This window comes from Equus caballus, chromosome 1 (genome assembly GCF_041296265.1).
Source record: "Equus caballus isolate H_3958 breed thoroughbred chromosome 1, TB-T2T, whole genome shotgun sequence".
Lineage (NCBI taxonomy): Eukaryota > Metazoa > Chordata > Mammalia > Perissodactyla > Equidae > Equus > Equus caballus.
Genome location: NC_091684.1, coordinates 156,887,369 through 156,912,997, shown reverse-complemented (window position 1 = coordinate 156,912,997; position 25,629 = coordinate 156,887,369). Strand labels below are relative to the sequence as shown.

At 42.5% G+C, this 25,629-nt stretch overlaps 1 long non-coding RNA gene across 1 annotated transcript in view; it reads left to right on the top strand.

Moving 5' to 3' along the window:
- The first annotated feature begins 653 nt into the window (after positions 1–653).
- Positions 654–25,629, top strand: part of LOC138917348 (uncharacterized) — a 50,310-nt gene continuing 25,334 nt past the window's right edge. The window contains exons 1-2 of the long non-coding RNA XR_011425207.1: positions 654–783; positions 2,088–2,162. This is a non-coding gene — a long non-coding RNA (uncharacterized lncRNA). The remainder of the gene's footprint in view (positions 784–2,087; positions 2,163–25,629) is intronic.

Sequence of the window (25,629 nt, the reverse complement as noted above, 5' to 3'; positions counted from 1 at the left end):
GTAGCGCTCTGGTGGGGGATGTTGATGTTGATAGTGGGGGAGTCTATGCCTGTGTGGGGGCAGGGAGTATAAGGGAACTCTACATTTTGCTCAATTTTGCTGTGAACCTAAAATTGCTCTAAAAAATAGAATATTTAAAAAAAAAGAGTGGATCCTGATAGAGTTAAGTGTTCTTATTTTCCTCAGTGACCACAATTAATTATCTTAAGGTGTCTCACCAATTTCTTAATGAAGATGTATATACTTCAGTTTTATTAAAGTCCGTGATTATTTCTGAAGGAAGGAAAGACATGGGAAGGAAAAGGAGTAGAGGAAGTTGAGGAGGAAAAATTATAAAGAGATAGACATAGAGAATGTGTGGGTCTGGAATGTGTGTGTGTGTGTGTGTGTTTGTGAATTAGGAAAAAGGCACAACAAGAAAAACAAATATCCTTTCTATGGCCTTTTCTGATAAGAACATCTTGCATTTTCAGCTGCAGGCACATCGGTAAGGAAAGGCTCTTTGACTCTTGCCCCAAGGGCAGTCTGGGCTGACTAGGGATGACCTGCCTCTGGGAGTGAAATGTTCTTCCTGATCCCATAACTCCTAACCAAGGCCAACCCTGCCCTGAGGTCTGCTCCTTGCAATTGTTTTCAGTTCCCAGACTCCACCACCTGATTCCACCTGCAGCCAGCTTCAGGAGGTAGCCAGGAATCAGGCCTGTTCCAGATATAACTGCTGGATAAGGGCTGGGAGAATCAAGACCCTCAGTCATCCATGAGATGGCCGTACAGAAAAGACAGGTGAGGACATTGAGGAAAACTGCCTACCTTTCAAAGATACAAGGTTCAGTTGTAAGAAAGGGATGAAAGGAAATGGGAAAAGTTTCTCTAGATATCAAAGGGGATGTTATAAGTAGGCTGGAAACCAGCTATCCTCACGGAAGAAAGAGATGCTGACATAATAGGTGCTGCAGGGGTTTTGTGTTGTATAGTCTGAGGCTCCTCAGGATGGGGAGAAGGCTGAGTGACAGGATTGCCTCGGGAGATAGCTGGCTTGTCACTTTCAGAAGAGTCGCTTAATGGTGGAATCAGCCAAGGAATCGGAATAGATGCCTTGAGAAGAGTCCTTTCTAATGTGAGTCACTCAGGGAAGATGAAAGAGGAGACAAAGAGAGCTGAAGTGAGAGAAATGTAGGGGAGGGAGGGAAGGGAAAAGGGAAAAGAGAGAGAAAAAGCGAGAACCCACTGAGGAGACAGAAGACATTTCACTTTCACAATCAGTCTCCTTAAAGTTCTTGACCAGGATGTTTTAAGTTAAAGAGCAGAATCAGGTAGCTCACCCACTGAAGAGATTGTTACGCTTTGACAGAAATATCTCTCTATGAAAAAATAAGTGGATTAAAAAAATAGGTAACAGGAATGATTGAGAATGTTGCTGATAAGTTTGGGTTTGTGTCTTACTAACATATTTATTTATCAAAATATTAGTTGCACTGGAGAAGTTTTCAGAGATGGAACAAAGTGCGCCAGCTGGGTGTCTTCATGACACTAACCAGGTCATCTGAGCTTGCTTACACACTTCCACCTCCCCACCTGTCTGAATTTGTTCTGGCTGCTGTAATAGAATAGCATAGACTGGGTGGCTTATAAACAACAGAAATTTATTTCTCACATTCTGGAAGCTGGGAAGTCCAAGATCAAGGAGCTGGAAGATTTGGCGTCTGGTGAGGCCTGATTCCTAGTTCATAGATGGTGGTCTTTTTGCTACAACCTCACGTGGCCGAAGGGGCAAGAGAGCTCTCTGGAATCTGTTTTGTAGGAGTGGGGCCCTCCTGACCTGATCACCTCCCAAAGGTCCCACCTCCCAATACCATCACACTGGGGATTAGGTTTCAATGTATGAATTTTGGAAGGGCACAAACATTCAGTCTAGAACACCACCCAGTGTCTTCCACGTGTGCCCTGATTATCTTAGGGTCTGATGACTGTGAAAGAGCACTAGAAATTGTGAATTACTAAGCAAATGTGAGGAAGGTATTATTGTTCTAATCTTATTTCACAGCATTGATAGTAGGATTTTATAAAATTACTTCTATTTTGCACAGGAAGAAAGTGATGTTCAGTGACTAAGTGACACACCCAGAGCCACTCAAGACGTGGAACTAGGCGGTGATCTTGAGGTAACCACATCGGTCCTGTTGTCCATTCTCAGCTCTGCTCCTTAGGCCCAGCTCAGCTCTTTACGCTATGGCTGGATCTCTGTGTTGGCTTTGCACTGGAGTACTCTGAAGAAGGTTTAAAAAATACCAGTACTGGGCTGGACATCAGACCAGTTCAACTAGAACTCAGGATGGGAGCCCAGCATTGGTGTTTATTAAATATCCTCAGGTGGTTCTAATGAATGGAGGTGGCGAACCTCTGATGTAAGCTGTCTTGAGTGATTGAACTTTGGTTCTATTAGAGAAACCAAGTGACATTTGAGGGAGCTATGAGGTTGCTTTCATGGAGCAGGGCTTCCCTCCCTCTGTCATGGTAACTGGCCTCAGCCAGCACCGCCCCTGTCTCTCACACGCTCTGATCATCTGCAGCGGTCAGCACTTTGAAAGTGCTCCAGGCAGTACCAAGGCGCAGATCCATGGTGACAGGAAACTCAAGAGAGGAGTTGACCCAATAAAGGGGCTTCGTGTGGCCAAGCGCTTGTCCAGCTGCTTGGACAGAGGACCCTGGTGGGAAGACAGGGCTGGTGCGAGAGGCAGAGCTACAGAGTGAGGTTGGCCAGGTGGAGGATGCAGAAGAACGGTGCTGAGTGGGTGAGCAGGAATATCCTAGTGAGTACAGGTGAGAGGTGATGTGGGGCTTGAGCCTCAGGCGTTAGTGGCCTGAAGGTTAGGACACAGTGGCCAAAATTGCGCCACACCAGAGTCAGCCATGTAGGACTCAAGGTCAGTTCATCAGGTCAGAGTTAGAACCCAACTCTGGGGTAGAAGAGCCACAGCACTGGGGTCCCAGAAGGAAGATGCAAACACGGAGATGCACATGTAGGCTCAGAGAAGCAGAATGAACTGCCCTCCCGCCAGGCTGGGCTGCACGAGGAAGCTCCTTCCTGTTGGCCCGCTGAGCCTGCTCCCAGCCATATAACTCGTGGGGCCTAGTGCAGAATGAAAACGTGGGGCTCCTCGTTCAGAAAGCGGGAGAAAATGATGGTAAATGTACTAAAATAGAAAGCTTTTTCCTTTCTTCCATGGTCTCTCTCACAACTTCTCATGGTGATTTTTGTTATTTAATATCTTTCTAGGTAAAGATAAATTCAAATTTTAGATCATTAGCATGAATTTTACTGTTCAACTTTATATGGTGCAATGCCCATTTTAAATGCAAATGTAAGAACATTCTATTCATATATTGAATCACCAAAATTACGCAATTTGTATTTCATGTAAAATACATGCATATGTATTTTGTTCTGACCAGAACAGTGGAAATGCTGAACAAAACTAACTCAGCTGCTCTGATTTCACTTCTTGATATGTGAACATTCTGCCAACACCCTCTACCTCTGCCTACTAAGGAAGGACTGAAAGGAAGGGAACTGTTGGTTGCTCAGTCTTTTCTTTTACACCATCATTTTCGGTGGAAGTGGTTGGAAGTAACTGGCAGGAACACAAGCAAGTAACACAAGTAAGAAAGGATGTGATGGGGGCTCCTTGGGTGTTCGTGTTTCCTAGAACACCATTGTCTTCTTTCTGTGTTCAAAGCAGGCTCTGGTTTGAATCTCAGTTCAACAAGCATACTCAGTGGTAGATGTAACAGGTACCTCGTAGTCCCTTTGAGTCTCGCTGACACATCATGGGTCCACCGGAATTCTAGGCTCATGGGGCATCGAATGCTCTATGTTAATGGGGCAGCAAGGAACTATGGGGGATATGCATACTGAGCATAAAGCCTCTGCTTAAGTGCATGCCTCATTGTCCCATTGCGCTTCATTTACAAAACACAAGTTCAAAGGTAAAATTAAGAATCTCAAGGAAGGAACAGCAGAGCATTAAACCAAGTGCAGGGCGCTCCTGAAGGCGGGGCCCTCTGTGACGCTCAGGTGGTACATCCATGAGGCTGGCCCTGCTGAAAAGAACAAATTCTGCAGGCAGAAGTGCTCACAAGAGTCTGTAACTGGGCTTGTGGTTTGTAACCAAAAATGATTTCCTCCTGGTTTTATTTTAATTTAGATTTTTAAAATTGAGGAACTCATTTTTATTTAGAAATGTTATCAGCTTCTGTAATTAACCTCACATTACAAGCCAAATCAGCTCCCGCCTAGATTAATTTGAGCAGGGGAATACAGAGCTGGGTGAGGAGCAGGATTAGCAGCTGGGGAAGTCAGAAATCCCTGAAAAGCTGTCAATCAGGCTTGTTGGTTGGAACCGAGGGAAAAGCTAAATGCCTAGTTATCTGATCTGGGATGCCATTGTGAGAACGGGCCAGCCCTGGCGGCTGGGAGGCCCAGCCACGTGCGACAGGTGAGGAAGAAAGAAGGTGGCACAGACCGTGGGGAGTTCCAGCAGAGGCAACCAGTGGCTGTCCTGGCTGGTGGCCTGGGGAACCTCAGGAAGGTCATGGCAGGTGTCCAGGCTGGCCGCATCACAGAGTGTGACCTCAGTATCGTCAGTAGGTTTAAAGGATAGGACACTTGTTTCTGGGGAACTGGAATAGACGGCCAAGCAAGGCTGATTCCAACCCCCTTTTGGAACTAGAGGAGATGAAGGGCAGGACTTGGGAGTTCTGGGGACAACATGGACAATGGTAGACAAGGCAGGTTTTTGTTGTATGAAGGAGTCCTGGCACTGAATCTGGGATTCAGGGTCAGGGCAGCAGCACTCCCAGGCTCCAGGGGTCTGAATCCCTTAGCTCCAGTGCTCCTTCTATTTCTCTGACCACAGGATTCGCCTCAGTGCCTGAGGGAGGGCAAAGTGGCCCCAGCGGCGGGTTTGGAAAGACACGGGAGTGGGGAGTAGGGGAGCTGTTATGTGCACCGTTTCTGAAGAAATGCATTGGTTTGCTCCCTGATTTATATTTTGTATATTGGAAAAAACGACATGTTGTTCCTCCCTTCCCCAAAGAGGATGTGGTTGTAAATGATCTTGAAATGTACATCCATGTAAGCCTGCTAAGCGATTCTAGGCGCTCAGAAGTCACCTAATTCTGCACTGGTCCTTTTCCTCGGGAGTCCTAGTCCTTTCAGCATTACACATTTGAAGCACAAACACATAGACAAAAATTCGCAAGGCAGGTTGTTTAAAATCAACAAACTGTGAATCAATCTATGGATCGGAATCAGTTAGAAAACATTATATATTTCAGTCATTTCCAAAGTGTAGCCTAGCCTGGGGCCAATGCTTGCTGTGCGCAATCAAATGACACACCTCTTAGCTGGCTGAGCGCAGGTAACGTGTACTGCCCCACTTCCAGCAGCCCTCACAGAGACCGAGGTGTTGTGATTTCCCATCACCTGTGGCTGGGGTCACTTCAGGCTTCACCGCAGATCGGGCACGCTCCAAGCTGCAGAAAATCACACTTCCTCTGAGCCAGGAATCCAATGGCTGATGAGGTGTCTCATCACAGGGCACAAGGCTGATGTGTGTGGGTTTGTGGGGCTGTGTGATTAGGGGGCCTTCATTTTCAAAAACAATTCTGTCATTTGTTTAGTTAAATGACTTAAATGCTCTGACTTTAGTTTGCGAATGCAGTGCATCTTAACTATTAACATATTGTCCCTTGGCTTCCAAATCACGACTCCTGCATCTGTTTCTTGCCTTTTCCTTTCCATAATCCATGAGGTCTTGCACATCTTTGCACATCAACCAAATAACAACCCTTCTCTAGTATGGGAAGAGGAAAGGGCAGGCAGTTTGAATTCTTTGGCATTTCCTTGAAGCATCTGTAGATCTGATCTAGTGACTTGGTTCTGCATGTATAATTAATTGGGAGTGTGTTCACAGCTCCTACTAAGCTGCCTGATTCACATTGTGAAAGCACCAGATGCAGAGCTGGTCTGTCAGCCAATCAGAATTCCCAAGGACAGACAACACAAGGTCACGAATGAAGATTGTGTCTTGACAGGCCTTGAAGGGAAGTGAGAATAACCAGGCTTTGATTTGCACCTATGGTCACTGCAGGCTCCGAAAGATGTCATTTTTAGATATTTCCTGTGTTTTCCTTTAGAGTCACAATACGTCAGGCTCAGCTAAATGAAGAACTAAATTAAAACTGTCATTTCGGCTCATAAATAACAGATGTCTAACGCATTTAATTATTTATAGTCTTGAATCTTTCAAAAATGAAAATGACTATACACATTTTTAATGCAGTTCTTGGTAATTTGCCGCCTGACTGATAAGATTTGCCGATAATCCTGGTTTGCAAACATGAAAAATAAAACTGAGACTGCCTCGTTTATTTCACGAGACTGCTTCTCTGCTCCCTTGTGGCTTTAACAAAATTTAAATTAAAGTGGAGTCTGATCACAACAAAGTCATGTTCATATGGTCATATTAATAATTGAGTTTTCTGAGATCATGCGGTAGGTACCTGGATACCTGAGATTTTTGCGCTGCCTGACGAATCAATGCTTTGTCCTTCTCCAGACTGTCTCCTGGCCAGGAGGTTGTGACTGCACTGATCAGGGTTTAACAGAGAAAGCTTAAACACATGGCTTCTGAGCATGCCTCCCAGATCGTAATTGCAAGTTTGGGGAGGACTTAAGTGTGGTTAAAATGGCTATTTGACTCCATTGACACCAGCAAGAGCCCATTATCCCTAGAGTGTTTCTCTCTTCTCATTTGGGTGAAAAATCTTTCAGCTTCCATTAAGACTCCAAAATGACTTAAATTCACACTAAGGTACAACCAGCCTATGTTAGATCCTGAGAGTAATTTTTATTAAAAGGAGAGAGGAACTAGTTAAGACGCCTCAATTATTTGAGCAATTACTTCCTTAGTGGCAAAAATACACTTGCTTTTGGTCTAGTGGTATAATGCAAAGTAAATTAATTTGGGTGGTCATAAAAACCTAAGTTTGAATCCTGTTTATAACAATTATAAGCTAGTGTCTTTGAGTAAGTTACTTAAAATCTCTAGGGCTCAGTTTCTTTATTTCTAAAATCAACACTAATACCTGCCTCCCAGGGCTGTTGTAAAGAGTAAATGAGGCAACGTAGGTAAAACACCTGTGCTTAGTAGGTATACTATAAATATTAGCGATGTTTGTATTTCTCTGGGAGAAAAGCAACAAATTGCTCATTAGAGAAAATAATTATATTAGTTGCTCCCTAAGATTCTTTTCAGCTAAGAGCACCTGCGTCCGCTACTCCCCAATCTTGTTATTCTCCTTCTACAAAAATCTTCATGGACTTCTCAGTTCTGCTCAGTGCTTCCCTTTGGGATTTCTCTGCATCATTTTAATAGTCGATAGAGTTCAAATGTGTGTTTTGGAGCAACGCTGTTAGTCCCCCCTGTAAAGAAAAACCCTTTCCCCAGCTGTCCACACTCATATGTGACCCCAACATGTCACTGGTACAACTCAGAATCCATTACATGTACCCCAGAGGTCCCGGGGTGGCCAAACTATGTGTCTCATTCCCAAATGCTGGCAGGGGCCATGTGGAGCTCCCAGGAGAACGTAGGGGCTGAGGTGAAATGGAGAAGTCACACCTGTCTAAAATGGTGCAGCGACTTGTCCTCAGCTCAAGATGACTGTTGCCATGCGTGAACCTGGGCCCAGTGTTGCCAGGTCTTTAGGTCGTTCAAGAGAAGACAGATACCAATGTATTTACATGAAATCTTCCAAGTTTTAATGGTGGCAAGCTATTCATGTTGAACAAAATAAAATAAAGCCTGTGAGGATCAACACCTTTCCATCTAAAAAAGCAGGCCTGGAGCTTTCCAGTTCCGACCTATGGGCTTATGGTGTTTCATTGACCAGATTTCTGGGTGCCATTTCTCTCTCCGGGGTCTTCGACCTCCTGGGAGCAGCTACAATTTCTCCTTTAGTAGCTATAAAGATTTCCTTCTTTCTCTCATGGGGTTCATGACATTTTGATATAGCCATTTGGTTGCTGTAGTGACATTCAGATCTATTTTATGACCTTAAAAAAATAACTACTGAACTTAAAAAAAAATCAGGTGATGTCTGTAAACTTTACCCCATCCCTGACTTTCAAGCTCCCATCATCCTTCTGTCCCTGAGTGTTACCCTGTTCCCAAGACTCCCCAGAGGTACGAGGAGTTTAGAGATGAGATAAGAATGTCTCTAGTGCACAAATCTTGGTGATAAAAGGTTGCATTTTAATAGTTTTAGTTTTAGGCCTTGTGAAGTGACCCAATGTTCAAACAAAATATCCTGTTCAAGATCTTGAAGAAATGAGTGTTCTTAGTCCTCCTTCTGGCAGAAGTTCTTCCTCAAAGACTGAGATATAATAGGCTCACCATCCCTTATCCCAAAACTTGGGGCAGCTAGGTTTCAGAATTGTTTGAATTTTGGAAATGTAACATATATATTGTGGAACACCTCCTGTACAGTCTAATAATCAAATACACCACTATGTATTTCTATAGCAAAATACTAATATTCTCACTAACTGGCATAAATAAAGACCATCAATAGCCACATGTTAGTTCAGGTCAGGTTTTGATGCCAAATGAATTGTAGAAAAGATTCTGGTACTGGATGTGAGAATTCTGCCTGAGGGACTATAGGCCTGTACACGAATCATAGTCCTGTTGCTGTCTGGTGGCGTCTCCTCAGTATGGCTTCAATGGCAAGTCCCATTTTGATCTTCTTCATGCTAATCCATGCCTCCTTGTCTTACTGAATCATAAGAGTTACATAAGGCTATTTTAATTTTCTCCATTTTCTAAAGTCCTACAATGAATATATATTTATAATTTCACTTGAAATTTCGTAAAGTTGGGGCAGTAGGATGTCCATACCTAGTGTGTGTGTGGGTGACCTGCTGAAAACTTAACTTGCATTTCATTTTTCACTGCTGTTGCGCGAAGCTGTCCTGTCTGTGGCTATCTCACTAGGAAGAGGTGGAAGGAGTTCTCTCCTTGCCTGCCAACCTCCTCTTCCTCTCTGCACCCTTTGACCCCAACGAGGATAAACAGGTCTCTTTGTTTCTATAATCTTATTAAGGTAATGGCAGGACACTTTGGTCAGAGGGGGAAAAAGCCACCCCTGGGAGAGGAGGAGCAGGTGCAAGTTCCACAAGGTTGGATGGATGGGTGGATGCCTGGACTCACGCTGGCATAGCCCCTCTGAGGCAGCAGGACTATGGGGAATGACCACTTGGGGTTCTAAAATGCTTCAGAACTAATTGCGATGGGATTTAGAGCCCAGATTGAGGGAGTGGAGCTGGGATCTGCTCAAGCAAAGCTGCGTGGACCAGCAGTGACGGAAGAAGGCTCGCAGCATCGCTGTGAGACAGAGGTGAGGGCAAGGAAGGCAGCCGAAACAGACACCAGGGTTCCTCCTTGCCCGGAGAGGAGGTTGAAGGGACTTTCTTTCTGGACTGTGTAAGTAAGTTCCTGGGGGCCTTGACTATCCAAGAGAGAATGGAGAGCTCCTAGAAGGTAATGCTGGGCTTGGATCAGTCTTGAGAAAACAAATGTGGCATTCCTGGCTTCTGAAGACTGAGGCACTGTCTATAATTATTACAGCTGAAAAAGAGGATTATGACATAGAAAACAACCATTTCCAGGTTTTAAAAATTTGAATGTCTCTTGCATTATTCTGTATTATCTGGCCTCTGTAATAATGTAATCAAAAAGGGAGATGAATAAATTGATCAAAGTTCTAACATTGGGGAGATATTAGATGTCTAAGGGAGGATTGGCGGGAGATGACAGGAAGGGAAAAAGCCATAGAAACTGGGGGTTTGAGGGAACCCAATATACAGGTTTATCAGGGGGTCCCCCAGCTTCTAGACAAAATCACAGTGAATTAGTGGTTTCCAGCCTTGGATCCTTTGATGCTAGAGGTCAACACATATTGTACTGGGACTCCATGAGCAATTTTCTGAATCTCTCAAAGTCAGATGGAAATCATGCATCTCCCTCTGAAGTGGCTGTATGGGCTAGCAAAACACAGGTCTCTTCGCTTTTGCCTGGGATTCTATTGCTTGAGTGTGTGAACAGCAAATATCCAACATTGATCAGAAGCTGTGCATAGTTCTTTTTTTTTTTTTAATTTTTATTTTTTTCGGGTGTACATCATATTTCAAATTCTGGATACATTACATCATGTTCACCACCCGAACACTAGTTATAGTGCATCCCCTCACATGTGACCCTAATCACCCCTTTTGCCCTCCCCCCTCCCCCCTTCCCCAATGGTAACCACCAGTCCAATCTCCAATGCTATGTGTTTTTTTTTTTTTTTGTCGTTTTTATCTTCTACTTATGAGTGAGATCATACGGTATTTGACTTTCTCCCTCTGACTTATTTCACTCAGCATAATACCCTCAAGGTCCATCCATGTTGTCACAATTGGCCGGATTTCGTCATTTCTTATGGCTGAGTAGTAGCCCATTGTGTATAAATACCACTTCTTCTTTATCCATTCGTCACTTGATGGGCACCTAGGTTGCTTCCAAGTCTTGGCTATTGTGTATAATGCTGCAGCGAACATAGGGGTGCAATTATCTTTATGCCTTTGTGTTTTCAAGTTCTTTGGATAAATACCCAGCAGTGGAATAGCTGGATCATATGGTAGATCTATCCTTAATTTTCTGAGGATACTCCAAACTGCTTTCCATAGTGGCTGCACCAGTTTGCACTGTCACCAGCAGTGAACAAGGGTTCCCTTCTCTCCACACCCTCTCCAACGTTTGTTGTTTCCTGTCTTGTTAATTATAGCCATTCTGACTGGAGTGAGGTGATACCTCATTGTAGTTTTGATTTGCATTTCCTTGATAGCTAATGATATTGAGCATCTTTTCATATGCTTGTTGGCCGTCTGTATTTCTTCTTTGGAGAAATCTCTGTTCAGATCTTTTGCCCAATTTCCTAATTGGATTGTTGGTTTTTTTGTTGTTGAGCTGTTTGAGTTCTTTGTATATTTTGGATATTAACCCCTTATGTGATACGTGGTTTGCAAATATCTTCTCCCAATTGTTAGGTGGTCTTTTTGTTTTGTTGATTGTTTCCTTTGCTGTGCAGAAACTTTTTAGTTTGATGTAGTCCCATTTGTTCATTTTTTCTTTTGTTTCCCTTGTCCACTCAGACATGGGACTTGAAAATATGCTGCTCAGACCAATGTCATAGAGCGTACTGCCTATGTTTTCTTCTAGAAATCTCATGGTTTTGGGTCTTCCATTCAATCTTTAATCCATTTTGAGTTGAGTTTTGTGCATGGTGTAAGGGAATGATCTACTTTCAATTCTTCTGCATGTGGCTGTCCAGTTTTCCCAACACCATTTATTGAAGAGACTCTCCTTTCTCCATCGTATGCTCTTGGCACCCTTGTCGAATATTAGCTGTCCGTAAATGTGTGGGTTTACTTCTGGGCTCTCAATTTTGTTCCATTAATCTGTGTGTCTGTTTTTGTGCCAGTACCATGCTGTTTCGGTTACTATGGCTTTGTAGTATAATTTGAAATCGGGGAGTGTGATACCTCCAGCTTTGTTCTTTTTTCTCAGGAAGGCTTTGGCTATTCGGGGTTTTTTGCTGTTCCATATAAATTTTAGGATTCTTTGTTCTATTTCTGTAAAAATTGTTGTTGGAACTTTGATAGGGATTGCATTGAATCTGTAGATTGCTTTAGGAAGTATGGACATTTTAACAATGTTAATTCTTCCAATCCAAGAGCACAGAATATCTTTCCATTTCTTTGTGTCTTCTTCGATTTCTTTCAACAATGTTTTATAGTTTTCGGTGTACAGATCTTTCACCTCTTTGGTTAAGTTTATTCCTAGGTATTTTATTCTTTTTGTTGCAATTGTAAATGGGATTGTCTTCTTAATTTCTGTTTCTGCTACTTCGTTGTTAGTGTATAGAAACGCAACGGATTTTTGTACATTGGTTTTGTATCCCGCAACTTGACTGTGTTCCTTTATTGTTTCTAAAAGTTTTTTAGTGGACTCTTTAGGGTTTTCTAGATATAAAATCATGTCATCTGCAAAGAGTGACAGTTTCACTTCTTCTTTTCCAATGTGGATCCCTTTTATTTCTTTTTCTTGCCTGATTGCTCTGGCTAGGACTTCCAATACTATGTTAAACAAGAGTGGTGACAGTGGGCATCCTTGTCTGGTTCCTGTTCTTAGAGGGATAGCTTTCAGTTTTTCTCCATTGAGAATGATGTTTGCTGTGGGTTTGTCATATCTGGCCTTTATTATGTTGAGGTATTTTCCTTCTATACCCAATTTACTTAGAGTTTTTATCATAAATGGAGCTGTATCTTGTCAAATGCTTTCTCTGCATCTATTGAGATGATCATGTGATTTTTATTCTTCATTTTGTTAATGTGGTGTATCACGTTGAGAGATTTGCGGATGTTGAACCATCCCTGCATCCCTGGAATGAAACCCACTTGATCATGATGTATGATCTTTTTAATGTATTGTTGTATTCGATTTGCTAGTATTTTGTTGAGGATTTTTGCATCGATGTTCATCAGTAATATTGGCCTGTAATTTTCTTTTTTTGTGTTGTCCTTGTCTGGTTTTGGTATCAGGATAATGTTTGCTTCGTAGAAGGAGTTACGAAGCCTCCCCTCCTCTTCAATTTTTTGGAAGAGTTTGAGAAGGATAGGTATTAAGTCTTCTTTGAATGTTTGGTAGATTTCACCAGGGAAGCCATCTGGTCCTGGACTTTTGTTTTTTGGGAGGTTTTTGATTGCTGTTTCGATCTCCTTACTGGTGATCAGTCTATTCAAATTTTCTACATCTTCTTGGTCCAGTTTGGAAGGTTGTATGTTTCTAAGAATTTATCCATTTCTTCTAGATTCTCCAATTTGTTGGCGTATAGCTTTTCATAGTATTCTCTTATTATCTTTTGTATTTCTGAGGTGTCCGTTGTAATCTCTCCTCTTTCGTTTCTGATTTTATTTATTTGAGCCTTCTCTCTTTTTTCTTGGTGAGTCTAGCTAAGGGTTTGTCAATTTTGTTTATCTTTTCGAACAACCAGCTCTTGGTTTCATCAATTTTTTCTATTGTTTTTTAAGTCTCTATTTCATTTATTTCTGCTCTGATTTTTATTATTTCCTTCCTTCTGCTGATTTTGGGCTTTGTTTGTTGTTCTTTTTCCAGTACCTTTAGGTGCACTTTTAGATTGCCTATTTGGGATTTTTCTTTTTTCTTGTGGTAGGCCTGAATTGCTATAAACTTCCCTCGTAGAACCGCTTTTGCTGTATCCCACAGATTTTGGCATGTCGTGTTTTCATTTTCATTTTTCTCCAGGAATTTTTTGATTTCTTCTTTGATTTCTTCATTGACCCAATCATTGTTCAGTAGCATTTTGTTCAATCTCCACATTTTTGTGGCTTTTCTGGTTTTCTTTCTGTAGTTGATTTCCAGTTTCATACCTTTGTGGTCAGAAAAGATGCATGGTATTATTTCGATCTTCTTAAATTTATTGAGACTTGTTTTGTGGCCTAATATGTGATCAATCCTGGAGAATGTTCCATGGGCATTTGAAAAGAATGTGTATTCTGTGGTTTTTGGATGGAATGTTCTGCATATATCTACTAAGTCCATCTGGTCTAATGTGTCCTTTAAGGCGAGTGTTTCCTTATTGATCTTCTGTTTGGATGATCTATCCATTGGTGTAAGTGGAGTGTTAAATTCCCCTACTATTAATGTGTTACTGTCTATTTCTCCTCTTATGTCTATTAATAATTGCTTTATATATTTAGGTGCTCCTATGCTGGGTGCGTAGATATTTACAAGTGTTATATTTTCTTGTTGGATTGTTCCCTTTATCATTATGTAGTGCCCATCTTTGTCTCTTATTACAGTTTTTGATTTAAAGTCTATTTTGTCTGATATGAGTATTGCTACCCCCGCATTCTTTTCTTTGCCATTTGCATGGAATATCTTTTTCCATCCTTTCACTTTCAGTTTGTGAGTGTCTGTAGGTCTGAAGTGTGTCTCTTGTATGCAGCATATACATGGATCTTGTTTTTTTATCCAGTTGGCCACCCTATGGCATTTGATTGGAGCATTTAGTCCATTAACATTTAAAGTAGCTATTGATAAATATGTATTTATTGCCATTTTGTCACTTTTTCTTTTTTTTGGGTGTTTTAGTAGTTCTTCTCAGTTCCTTTCTTTTTCTCTTGCTCTCTTCACTTGTGGTTTGATGACTATCTTTAGTAATATGTTTGATTTCTTTTGTCTTACTTTTTTTCCTGCTTGTTATAGGTTTCTGGTTTGTGGTTACCATGAGGAGTGTATTTAATATACTATGCATATAACAGTCTATATTGAGTAGATAGATTCTTTAGCTTGGCCTCTTTCTAAAAGTTCTACTTTTTCACTCCCCTCCTCCCACATTATATGTTTTTCACATCATATATAGTCTTTTGTTTAGTGTGTGTCCATCCATTACCCTCTTATCATTGAAATAGGTGATTTTAGTACATTTGTCTCTTAACCTTCATATTACCTTCACAGGTAGTTGATCTGCTTCCTTTACTATACTTTTTCCTTACTGGTGATTTTATTGCCTGTTTTTTCTTGTTGTTGTTTTGGGTTTTTTTGATAATTTTTTTCTTTTATCTCTATTTGTGGTCATTACTTTCCCACTTAAATAAGTCCCTTCAGCATTTCTTGTAGAACTGGTTTCTTAGTGATAAACTCCTTTAATTTTTGCTTGTCTGGGAAGCTCTTTATCTCTCCTTCCATTCTGAATGACAGCCTTGATGGATAGAGTATTCTTGGTTGTAGGTTTTTTCCTTTTAGCACTTCACATATGTCGTGCCATTCTCTTCTCGCCTGTAGGGTCTCGGCTGAGAAGTCCGCTGACAGCCTGATGGGCTTCCCTTTATATGTCACTTGTGGCCTTTCTCTTGCTGCTTTTAGGATTCTCTCTTTGTCTTTAATTTTAGACATTTTGATTATAATATGTCTTGGTGTGGGCCTCTTTGGGCTTCTCTTGTTTGGAGCTCTCTGTGCTTCCTGAACTTGGATGTCTGTTTCCTTCCTCAGGTGAGGAAAATTTTCCTCTATTATTTCGACAAATAAATTTTCTGCCCCTTTGTCTCTCTCTTCTCCTTCTCGGACCCCTATAATACGAATGTTAGCACGTTTGATATTGTCCCAGAGTTCCCTTACACTGTTCTCATTCTGTCTAATTCTTTTTTCTATTTTCTGTTCTGCTTGGGTGATTTCCTCTAATTTTTCATCTAGCTTGCCAATCCGTTCTTCTGCTTCCTCTACTCTGCTATTGAGTCCCTCTAGTGAATTTCTCATTTCAAGTATTGTATTCTTCATTTCTGATTGGTTCTTTTTTACATCTTCCAATTCTTTGCTGATGTGCTCACTGTGTTCATTCATTCTTCTCTGCATATCTGTGAGCATCCTCATTATATTTTGTTTGAATTCTTTGTCAAGGAGGTCGCTAGTTTCTGTTTCACTTAGTTCTTTTTCTGGTGTTTTGTAGTGTTCCCTTGCTTGGAAAGTATTCCTTTGCCTCCTCATTATGCCTCTTTCTCTGTTCTATTTTCTTTGTACTAGGTGAGTCGGCTATGTCTCCTGATCTTGGAGAAGTAGCCTTATGTATGAGATGCCTTATGAGGCCCAACAGTGTGCTTACCTCTTGTCACCAGACCATAAGAACAAGGAGTGACCCCTTTGTGGGCTACTTGTATTCTTCTGCTATGGCAGGGTTGCTCCCACTGCAAGTACCCAGGGAGTCTGATCTTTCCTTCCCTGGCCAGCTGTTTGTAAATCCGGTTTGGAGGGGCCTCAGCACTGTTGGCTACAAAGTCTATTAGCACACTCTTATTGCAAGAGTTCTCTTAATTGTGTTGGTACCCAGTGTAGCTGGTTGCTAGGCTCAGGGGTGTACAGCTGTGATAGGCCTGAGGCCAACAAGGCTGATGTCAGTTCTCTTAGGAGTGCAGCTGAGTGGGGCTAGCCCTTGGCATGGAGGCACTCAGTTGTTTCAGGCTTTGGAAGGTGGGGCTGATCCTTTTTATGGCTATTGGTGAAGCTCAAGTCTTCTGCCGCTGATAAGCCTCACCACCCTCTGGACCACATACACTGTCAACACAGTCCCGGTCCATGCACACTTCTCAACCCCCTGGAGCGTACCCCACCGCCACACTGCAGAGGCCCCCACCTCTGCCCCAATGCCCCCCACAGTTCACCTGGTCCTCACACAAGCTCTGCCCCACAGAGGGAGACACCCTTGCCTGACTGTAGAGGATCAAGGCACTCAGTCAATGCAGGCTGAAAAGTAGCCTGAGGGCTTGCTGTTAGGTGGGGCCAGTCCCTAGGGTGGGTTGCCTGCCCTGGCTGAACTGGATTAAATCTGTGCTCTAGGGTGTGTGGCAGACGCCACAGTCCAAGGGATGCATCTCAATGGCCCCCACCAGTGTCCATATCAGCATGCCTGGACCAGCTCAGAACAACGGCCCCCACCAGTGTCTCAGTCTCAGGAGAGGATCCTCCTCTCACCAAGATGCCCCCAGAGCCTACCAGGTGAGTCTTGTTTCACCAAAGGACAGTCAGCCGTCTCTCTGCTGATTTTAGGTTGCTGCAATGAGCAAGTTCGTGCGTGGGCCCTTTAAGACCTGGATCTTTTCGGCTTTCAGCTGATAGCTTTTCTGGGGTGTCCTTGCTGCAGTTAATAGCCAGCAAAGCCAGACAGTAAGACCCCCATCTCAGTTGGGCTGAGTCCGAAGGATGGTTATAGCAGTATTGCCCTCGCTCCAGACCTCACTCCTCCAGGGAGGGCTGCGTACCTTAGGTTGGCTCCCGCCTGGCCAGCTGAGAAGCTCTGCTGCTCCCAAAGGTGGCTTTCTTCCTCTCCGGCCGGAGTTACTGCCTCTTCTGCTTTCTTCAGGACTGTCCCTTGTCGTGGGGGTTCTTTTTATCCAGTTTTCAGTCTTCAATCCAGGGTGATTCTTCCTAAAATTGTTGTAACCTCGTTGTGTTCGTGGGAGGAGGCGAGGTCAATGTCTGCTCACAGCGCCATCTTGACGAGAACTGCGTAGTTCTAAGATATATCAATAGTTAATAGAAAAATGGGGGAAACAAGTAATCAATGACCCAGTAAATATAGTTTGTTTGGTGGCCAAAGATACTGCCCAAACATAGTATTGGGTAGGGAGGATTTATAAGAAATCCTTAGAAAAAGGCTGGGAACCCCTGTGGACACGATTCTGTCTCCCACATCCTCTGAAACCAGGTAGCCAGTCATTCCCTGTGCCTCACTGCCCAGCTAAAATGCATCTGTCCCTGTGGGCTGTGCAGATGCGTGGCAGCCAACCGCCTCCCGATGAGCTGTTCTTTAAATCATTAAACCGAGAGGGAGACTTTTGTTTCAGAAGAGTGGAAGATTTTAATTTTCCCATTGATGAGCGTTCAATCATTCAGGTTCTCATTAAGTGACCGTGGACCAGTCTTCCTGTAGCTTTGTTGACACAGGACTTTTCAGGTCTGACTTTTTTCTCCATCATCTTCATTGACCATCTGCTTCTTTCTCTGCTGTCTGTGGGTGCTCTGCTTCTCTCCCTCCACATATGTTTCCGTGGCTCCTGCTCCTGCCACTCTGCCTCCCAACGTTCCCCTCCAGCCTTGCTCCATCAGTGTCTCTCCTTTACAATGCTTCTGTTACTGCAGAGCCCCTACGATGTTCTAGGCACTGTGCTGGCTCACATGCAAAGTTCCCTGCAAAGGCTAGTTGCTAAGTAAATATTTATCTCTTTCTACCTTTCACACTGACTTCTCATGCAGAGCAAATCTCATTTCAGTCCTTCTGTGTGAGGTCATGTTATTAGAGCACAGAAAAATCTTGTGGCGGCTTATCGTCTTCTGCTGTGGTGGGAGTTGGATGGGGAGAATATGCACATACACCTCTGCGGACCTGTCCTAAGCATTCCTAAAGGTGTCTGTCCACAGGCAGGCGGGTAGCAGTGTATAAAGGACAAATGGGATTCTGCTGGCAGTCTAACTCTCATATAGGGGTGGGGGAATTCCCCTCTGGACCCCTTGGTCTATTAGTTAGGGGTGCAGTTAGGGAAGGACTCCCACATGCTGGTGATCTAGAAGTTAGAAAGTGGAAAGGGAAACCCTGTCTCCAAGTCTGGGCGCACAGGGCAACCTTTAGCATCCTCAGACCACTGCTGGGGCTGTTTAACGCTGATCCGCCCCTGGCTGAGAGGGGCAGCTTCCTTCAGTTGTGCCTGAGTCCTTGTAGGGGGTTTTGGGGTTGTTAGTGGCTACCTCTAATCCACAATGTGAGGGTAGGGACAGTTTGGCCCAAGATGCTCCAATCCTCTCAAGTTCGAGGAAAAATTAAAGTCCTAGTCCCTTGATACAAGGTGGTTGTATTGGCTTTCTAGGGCTTCCATACAAATTACCGCAAACTAGGTGGCTGAAGACAACAGAAATTTATTCTCTCACAGTTGAGGAGGCCAGAAGTCGGAAATCGAGTTGTTGGCAGGGCTGCTTCCCCCGGAGCCTCTGAGGGAGTCCCAGGCCCTCTCCTTGCTTCTGGTGCTTGTCCCCAGTCCTTGGTTTGTAGCAGCATCACTTCAGTCTCTGCCTCCATCTTCACATCCCCTTCTCTGTGTCTCTGTGTCTCTGTGTCTCTGTGTGTCCTTCCTGTTTGTTATTAGGACACTCTCATTGGGTTTAGGGCCCACTCTAATCCAGAATGATCTCACCTCCATCCTTACCTTAATTACATCTGAAAAGAACCTATTTCCAAATAAGGTCACATTCTGAGGTCCCGGGTGGACATGAATTTTGGCGGGCCCTATTCAACCCACTTAAGTGGTCAACCTAGCATGCCCCTCCTTTCCTCTGAGAGTCCATCCTTCATCCCCTTGACAATATCATCATGCTTTATAAAATACCTTAAGCTTTGCAAGTGTTTTTACATCTGATATCTAATTTGCACCCCTCTTGTGAGACAACTGGGATGGGCATTACCTTTTCTAAACCTCGCCCTTGGAATGTGTACAAGAAGTGATCTGATCAAGGTCGGTTGCAGAGCCTGGACTAGAATCTATGTCCTCCTGATTCTTAGAAAGCAATGCACTGTAGTGAAATAATTTGAAAATGATATTCGTGCCCATCTCTCTTCCCTTTATTTTATGTCTGACAATCATATTCAGTTATTGTGGGGTGAGCTCACTGGAGCTTTGACAAAACAAGCAGCTTTCCTCTTGCTCCTCCCGCAGAGGGGCCTGTTTCATAACCTCCCCTCCCCTGCCGCCCCCGGGCTTACTCCTATGAAGAAGTGTTGCTGTTTGGAGACCCAGGCTTGGCTCAGGGGTCCAGCGCCATTCACCACCACGCCCCTCAGCACCTCCCCTCTCCTTAGAGTCTGGGCTTTGCAAACTGCCCATTGGAATGGCAGCAGGCATCCCAACACATTGGCCCTCCTGGAGGCGTTTATTAATGGGTAAACTGAGGTTCCTGAGGCTGAGTCTTCTTTCCTTATGAAAATGAGAACTTTTCTGGCACATTAGACATACTTATTTAATGTACATAAACAGACCATTTAAAAAGCACAAAAAGGTATCAGCCATGTGCCTGAGAAACATTTTTCTCCAAGGTGGTGTTCTACATGGAAAGAGCAGACTCGGAACTGGCAAACCAAGGTGCTGAAATGTATTTGTAGTGTGTCCTTTGATTTCTTTGGGCCTCAGTTTCCTCATCAGTAAACTCGGGATTACAAAAATCTCTTTTTTCTACTCCATCTGTGATAACGTTTTCCAGGGACTCTTTGCATAAGTTAAATTCCATCCAAATAAAAGTGTAATAATTATAAAATCCATAAGCCATGTGGTTCAGTTCTAGAGCAGTATTGGGGTGAAAAAACGTGGTCCACACAACTAAGGGACCAACCTAGATCCTTGGCTTGTACATCTGGAACACTCTGAAGAGAGCAGAAATTGTTTTCCCCAATTTCCTTGCTCTGGCCCTTCCCTGCCCTACCCGTTCCCCATGACTCAGGCAGAAGAGCCTGCTGCTGGACAAATCTTTAGAGGGTGGGGCACTGGAAGGGTAGGGACACACGAATACATTAAAAATAAATCTCTTATGTGATGGGGTAAATGTCAGGGACCAGAGACCAGAAAACTGCTTTTGGCCAAAAGGGTGGGGGTGGCAGATGGTCACAGCCACAGTCTTGGTCCACGTCTTCTTGGCCAAATTAGACTCTCCAAGTGGTGGAGAAAGAAAACCTCTGCTTCTCGGGATATCAGAGAGCTGTGCATTTTGGTTCTGGAGCAGTTTGCGGGAGTTCCTGGGGCTCCTGCCTTCTTTAGTACTGAGAGGAGAAAACACTTCCAGGAAAACAATAATTTCTGGTTGTACATGTAGATCAGTGGTTTACTAGGAGTGTGGGGAGGTTGCCTCCCAACCCCCACCCACTCCGCCAGGCATATTTGACCAGTTCAGAGACAGTTTTGGTTGTCACAGCTGAAAATGGGGGGCGAGGTGTGTGCTATTGGCATCTAGTGGATAGAGGCCAGGGATGCTGTTAAACATCCTATAATGCACAGGACAGCCCCACAACAATGATCTGGTCCCAAATACCAATAGTGCTCAGGTCGACACTGCCATAGACTTCCCTGGTCATCTCTTGCCACCACAAGTTCTCACTCCCCCTTATCCCGTCTCAGCTGTGTTCAGATCTTGACCTATCCCATCTGCAGGGAACAATTTCTAGGGAAAGAAACAGGCTATTTCTGGCAGAGTAGATGGGAGCTTGAAATTAAGAAATTCTGATCGAAGGTTGAAGAGAAAAGGAAAGTCAGAGCTGTTTGATTTCCCTGTCATTAAAAATGGGAAGTAGCGTTTAAAGAATGAAGAGGGACAAAGGGCACTTATGCTAAGAGGAGCGTCACGTGCAAATAAAATGCAGTTCAAGGCAAAAAGCAGGGAATTGAAACAGGCTGTAAACAAACGGCATCCATTTTAAAGCGGACAGCGAAAAGCATATTGACTCGCCAAACAGATTTCACATTGACATTTCCCAGGAATGACAAAGGCAGTAAAATACCAAAAAACAATCTGACTCCAGCAGCAGCGGTACTGTTTGAACAATGTTTTTGCCCCAGTGCCGAATTTCACGAGGCAGCCTTGCTGAGACCCTGCCCTTTCCAAACTTCCATGAAAATATTTTCCATCATTTTGACATTTCATTTAAAATGAAATATAGGAGATATTAAAAATTCATGTTCATGACAGGTATTATTTGTTTGACTTTGAAATATACAGTGAACACACTGTTAATGAACAGTGAGGGACGTGTCAGGATTGTGTGCGCGTGCATATTCATGGAGTGCGGCCCGACTTCAGAAGAAAACAATCGCAGAGCTAAAGAGGGCTGACCTTTCACGGTTCTAAAATCCATGAGTGTGTGGTTATGAATAATTGAATATGGAATAATAAAAATGACCCTTTTTGGGGGTGGTTCAGGTAAAAGCAAAATGCCATGACTTTATCCTAGGAACGTGAACCTTAATTATTTCTGAATTTGCATGAATTACATGAATATCTCACTTGAGACATTACCCGGATGCAATCACATTAATGCATCCAACTGCCAGCATGCCATCTGTGTTTCTCTGGAGTCTTTCCTCCACCCCGAGGCTTCCAGGGAAAAGACTCCCTCCCTCTGAGTCCTCTATTCTCCTCCCATTCAGACTCCAGGAGGAAATTGCTTTTTCCTAAGCTGGGAGACACGTTTTCTGCACCATTCTGGGTGAAGGGAAGGAAAGGAACTGTTTTGCGCTCATTACCATCAGCACAAGAGAAGGGAGTGACGTCAGGCAGGGCCACTAAAAGGGAATGGAAAAAAGACTAGTGGGAAAAAGAACCTAATTCCTCACTTAATAAGCCCCGAGAGGGTAGCCTTGTATTTTCTCTTCTTCAAAAACATGATCAAATTTATTATTACTACCTTAAAAAATTAAGGTGCAGAACCGTTGCATTCTTGAGAGTTTTCTTCCATGTAAAATTCTGTGAACACCTCTCAGTTTTCTCACTGATTTTCTTTGTGAATTAAATAAGAGTCTCATTTACTCACAAACCCTTTCAGCAGGCCTGCCATCTGCAGGGCACAGGGGAGAGACGGGTGTGGGCCTCGCAGGCCTTACAGTCTAGTTAGGGAAGACAATCAGGAACTAGCAATTGTGGAGGATGAGCAATGCTCACGGGGGAGGCTGGGTTACTGTGGATGCACGTGACAGGGAGAGTCAGCCTGCTCTGAAGTTCTGAGAAGCCTCCCTGGCCAGCCTTGCAGGAGGAGTGAGGATGGCCTGGTAGAGAAAACAAGTGTGAAGGCTCCCAGGGGAGATGCTTTTCTAAGATGATCTCCCAGCTGTCACAAGGGTAACCACAGCAGAGAACACCAAGAGAAGTTAACTTTCACGGCATTAGCATGTGGGATTCAGGAGGCCTGGGTTCTAGTGCTGGTTCTGCCTTTTATTAAGGAACAGAGAGGTTGTGATATTTGTTTAGTGTCACACAGTCTATATTCTCATTTGTAATTTCTGTGTCTGTGGGGCAGGGTGGGGTGGGGTGGGAGAATGAGGGCTTTGGGGTTGAATTTATGATCTGAAATTCTATCTTTGAATACTCAATAGTCTCTTATGTTTGTGCGTGTATATAAAGAATACTGTAAATCAATATTAGTGTTTTGATTTTCCCTCTCTAAGATTTTCTTTTAAAATTTTACATATCCTTTGGGCTCTGGCATGAGAATATAGACTCTTAGAGAATCAGAACCTTATCCTTCTTGTTTACCACTGCCTAGGAGAGTTCCTGGCACATAGTGGGTGTTTTTCCTTTTTTTGCATCAAATTGGAATTTACTGTGCCAGGTGTCAATACGTATAATGAAGTAATTAGAAATGTGAGGAATGAGGCAGGGGTAGGTCATGGAATGTATAGACAGGGACCCAGGTTCATCTTCAGGTCTAAAGTCCTAGAAAAGCACAGGCTTCCTCAGCAGGAAGTGCTGGACCAACTGCCAACCCGATTTTGAGAAGAAAAAGAAAAGTAAAATCTCTGACTAACGTTCACAAAAATGGATTTTATTTATTTAGGTCACATTGGTTTATAACATTATATAAATTTCAGGTGTACGTCATTATATTTTAACTTCTATATAGACTGCATCATGTTCACCACCAAAAGTCTAGGTTTTGTTTATCACCATAGACGTGCCCCTTTAACCACCAATCTGTTCTCTGTACCTATGTCTTTGTTTATCTTCCACATATGAGTGAGATCATATGGTAATTGTCTTTCTCCATCTGACTTATTTCAATTAGCATATTACCCTCAAGGTCTATTCAGGTTGTTGCAAGTGTCACCATCTTATCTTTTTTATGACTGAGTAGTATTCCATCATGTGTATATATCACATCTTCGTTATGCATTCTCCTGTTGATGGGCACTTAGGTTGCCTCCAGGTCTTGGCTGTTGTAAATAATGCTGCAATGAACATAGGAATGCATGTATCTTTTGGAATTAGTGTTTTCATGTCCTTTGGATAAATACCCAGAAGTGGAATAGCTGGATAGAGTGGTATTACTACTTTAAATTTTTTGAGAAATCCCCACACTATTTTCCATAGTGGCTGGACCAATTTACATTCCTACCAGCAGTGTACGAATGTTCCCTTTTCTCCACATCCTCTCTAATACTTATTTCTTGCCTTTTCAATAATAGCCCTTCTGATGATGTGAGGTGACATCTCATTATAGTTTTGATTGCATTTTCCTAATAATTAGTGATGTTGAACATCTTTTCATGCAGCTATTGGCCATCTGTATATCTTCTTTGGAAAATGTCTATTCATATCCTCTGCCCATTTTTTGATCTGGGTTGTTTTTTGTTGTTGTTGAGTTGTATGAGTTCTTTACATATTTTGGATATTAACCCTTTTTTGGATATATGATTTGCAAATATTTTCTCTTAGTTTGTGGGTTGTCTTTTCATTTTGTTTAAGGTTTCCTTTACCATGCATAAGCTTTCTAGTTTGATATAGTCCCATTTGTTTATTTTTTCTTTTGTTTTCCTTGCTTGAGAAACATGGTATTCAAAAAGATACTGCTAAGACTGATGTCAGAGAGCATATTACCTATATTTTCTTTTAGAAATTTCATGGTTTCAGGTCTTACATTCAAGTCTTTAATCCATTTTGAGTTAATTTTTGTGTATGGTGTAACATAATGGTCCACTTTCATTCCTTTGTATGTGGCTGTCCAGTTTTCCCAACACCATTTATTGAAGAGACTTTCCTTTCTCCATTGTGTGTTCTTGATTCCTTTGTCAAAAATTACCTATCTGTGAATGTGTGGGTTTATTTCTGCGCTTTAAATTCTGTTTCGTTGATTTGTGTGCCTGTTTTTGTACCAGTATCATGCTGTTTGATTACTATAACTTTGTAGTATATTTTGAAATCAGAGAGTGTGATACCTCCAGCTTTGTTCTTTTTTCTCAGGATTGCTTTGGCTATTTGGGTTTTTTGTTATTCCATAGAAAATTTAGGATTCTTTATTCTATTTCTGTGAAAAATGTCATTGGGATTGCATTTAATCTGTAGATTGCTTTAGGTAATCTGGACATTTTAACTGTGTTAATTCTTGCAATCCATGAGCATGGAATATCTTTCCATTTCTTTATATCTTCTTCAATAATGTCTTATAGTTTTCAGTGTATAGATCCTTCACCTCTTTAGTTAAATTTATTTAGTTAAATTTATTCTTAGGTATTTTATTCTTTTTGTTGTAATCGTAAATGGGATTGTATTCTTGATTTCCCTTTCTGCTAGTTCATTGTTATTACATAGAAACGTGACTGTTTTTAGTATGTGGATTTTATACTCTGCAACTTTACTGTATTAATAACTGTACTAATTCTAGAAGATACATGCATCCCTATGTTCATTGCAGCGTTATTCACAATAGCCAAGACCTGGAGGCCACCTAAGTGCCCATCAACAGATGAATGGATAATGAAGATGTGATATATATACACGATGGGATACTACTCAGTCATAAAAAAGATAAGATGGTGACACTTGCAACAACCTGAATAGACCTTGAGGGTAATATGCTAAGTGAAATAAGTCAGATGGAGAAAAATTATTTCTAATCATTTTTGTGTGGATTCTTTAGAGTCTTCTATTTTTAGAATCATGTCATCCACAAATAGTGACAGTTTTACTTCTTCCTTTCCTGCTTGGATATCTTTTATTTCTTTTTCTTGCCTAATTGTTCTGTCTAGGACTTCCAATACTATGTTGAATAAGAGTGGCAAGAGTGGGCATCCTTGTCTTGTTTCTGTCCTTGCTTTCAGTTTTTCACCATTGAGTATGATGTTGGCTGTGGGTTTGTCATATATGGCCTTTATTATGTTGGAGTACTCTCCTTCTATACCCATTTTATTTAGAATTTTTTTTTTCA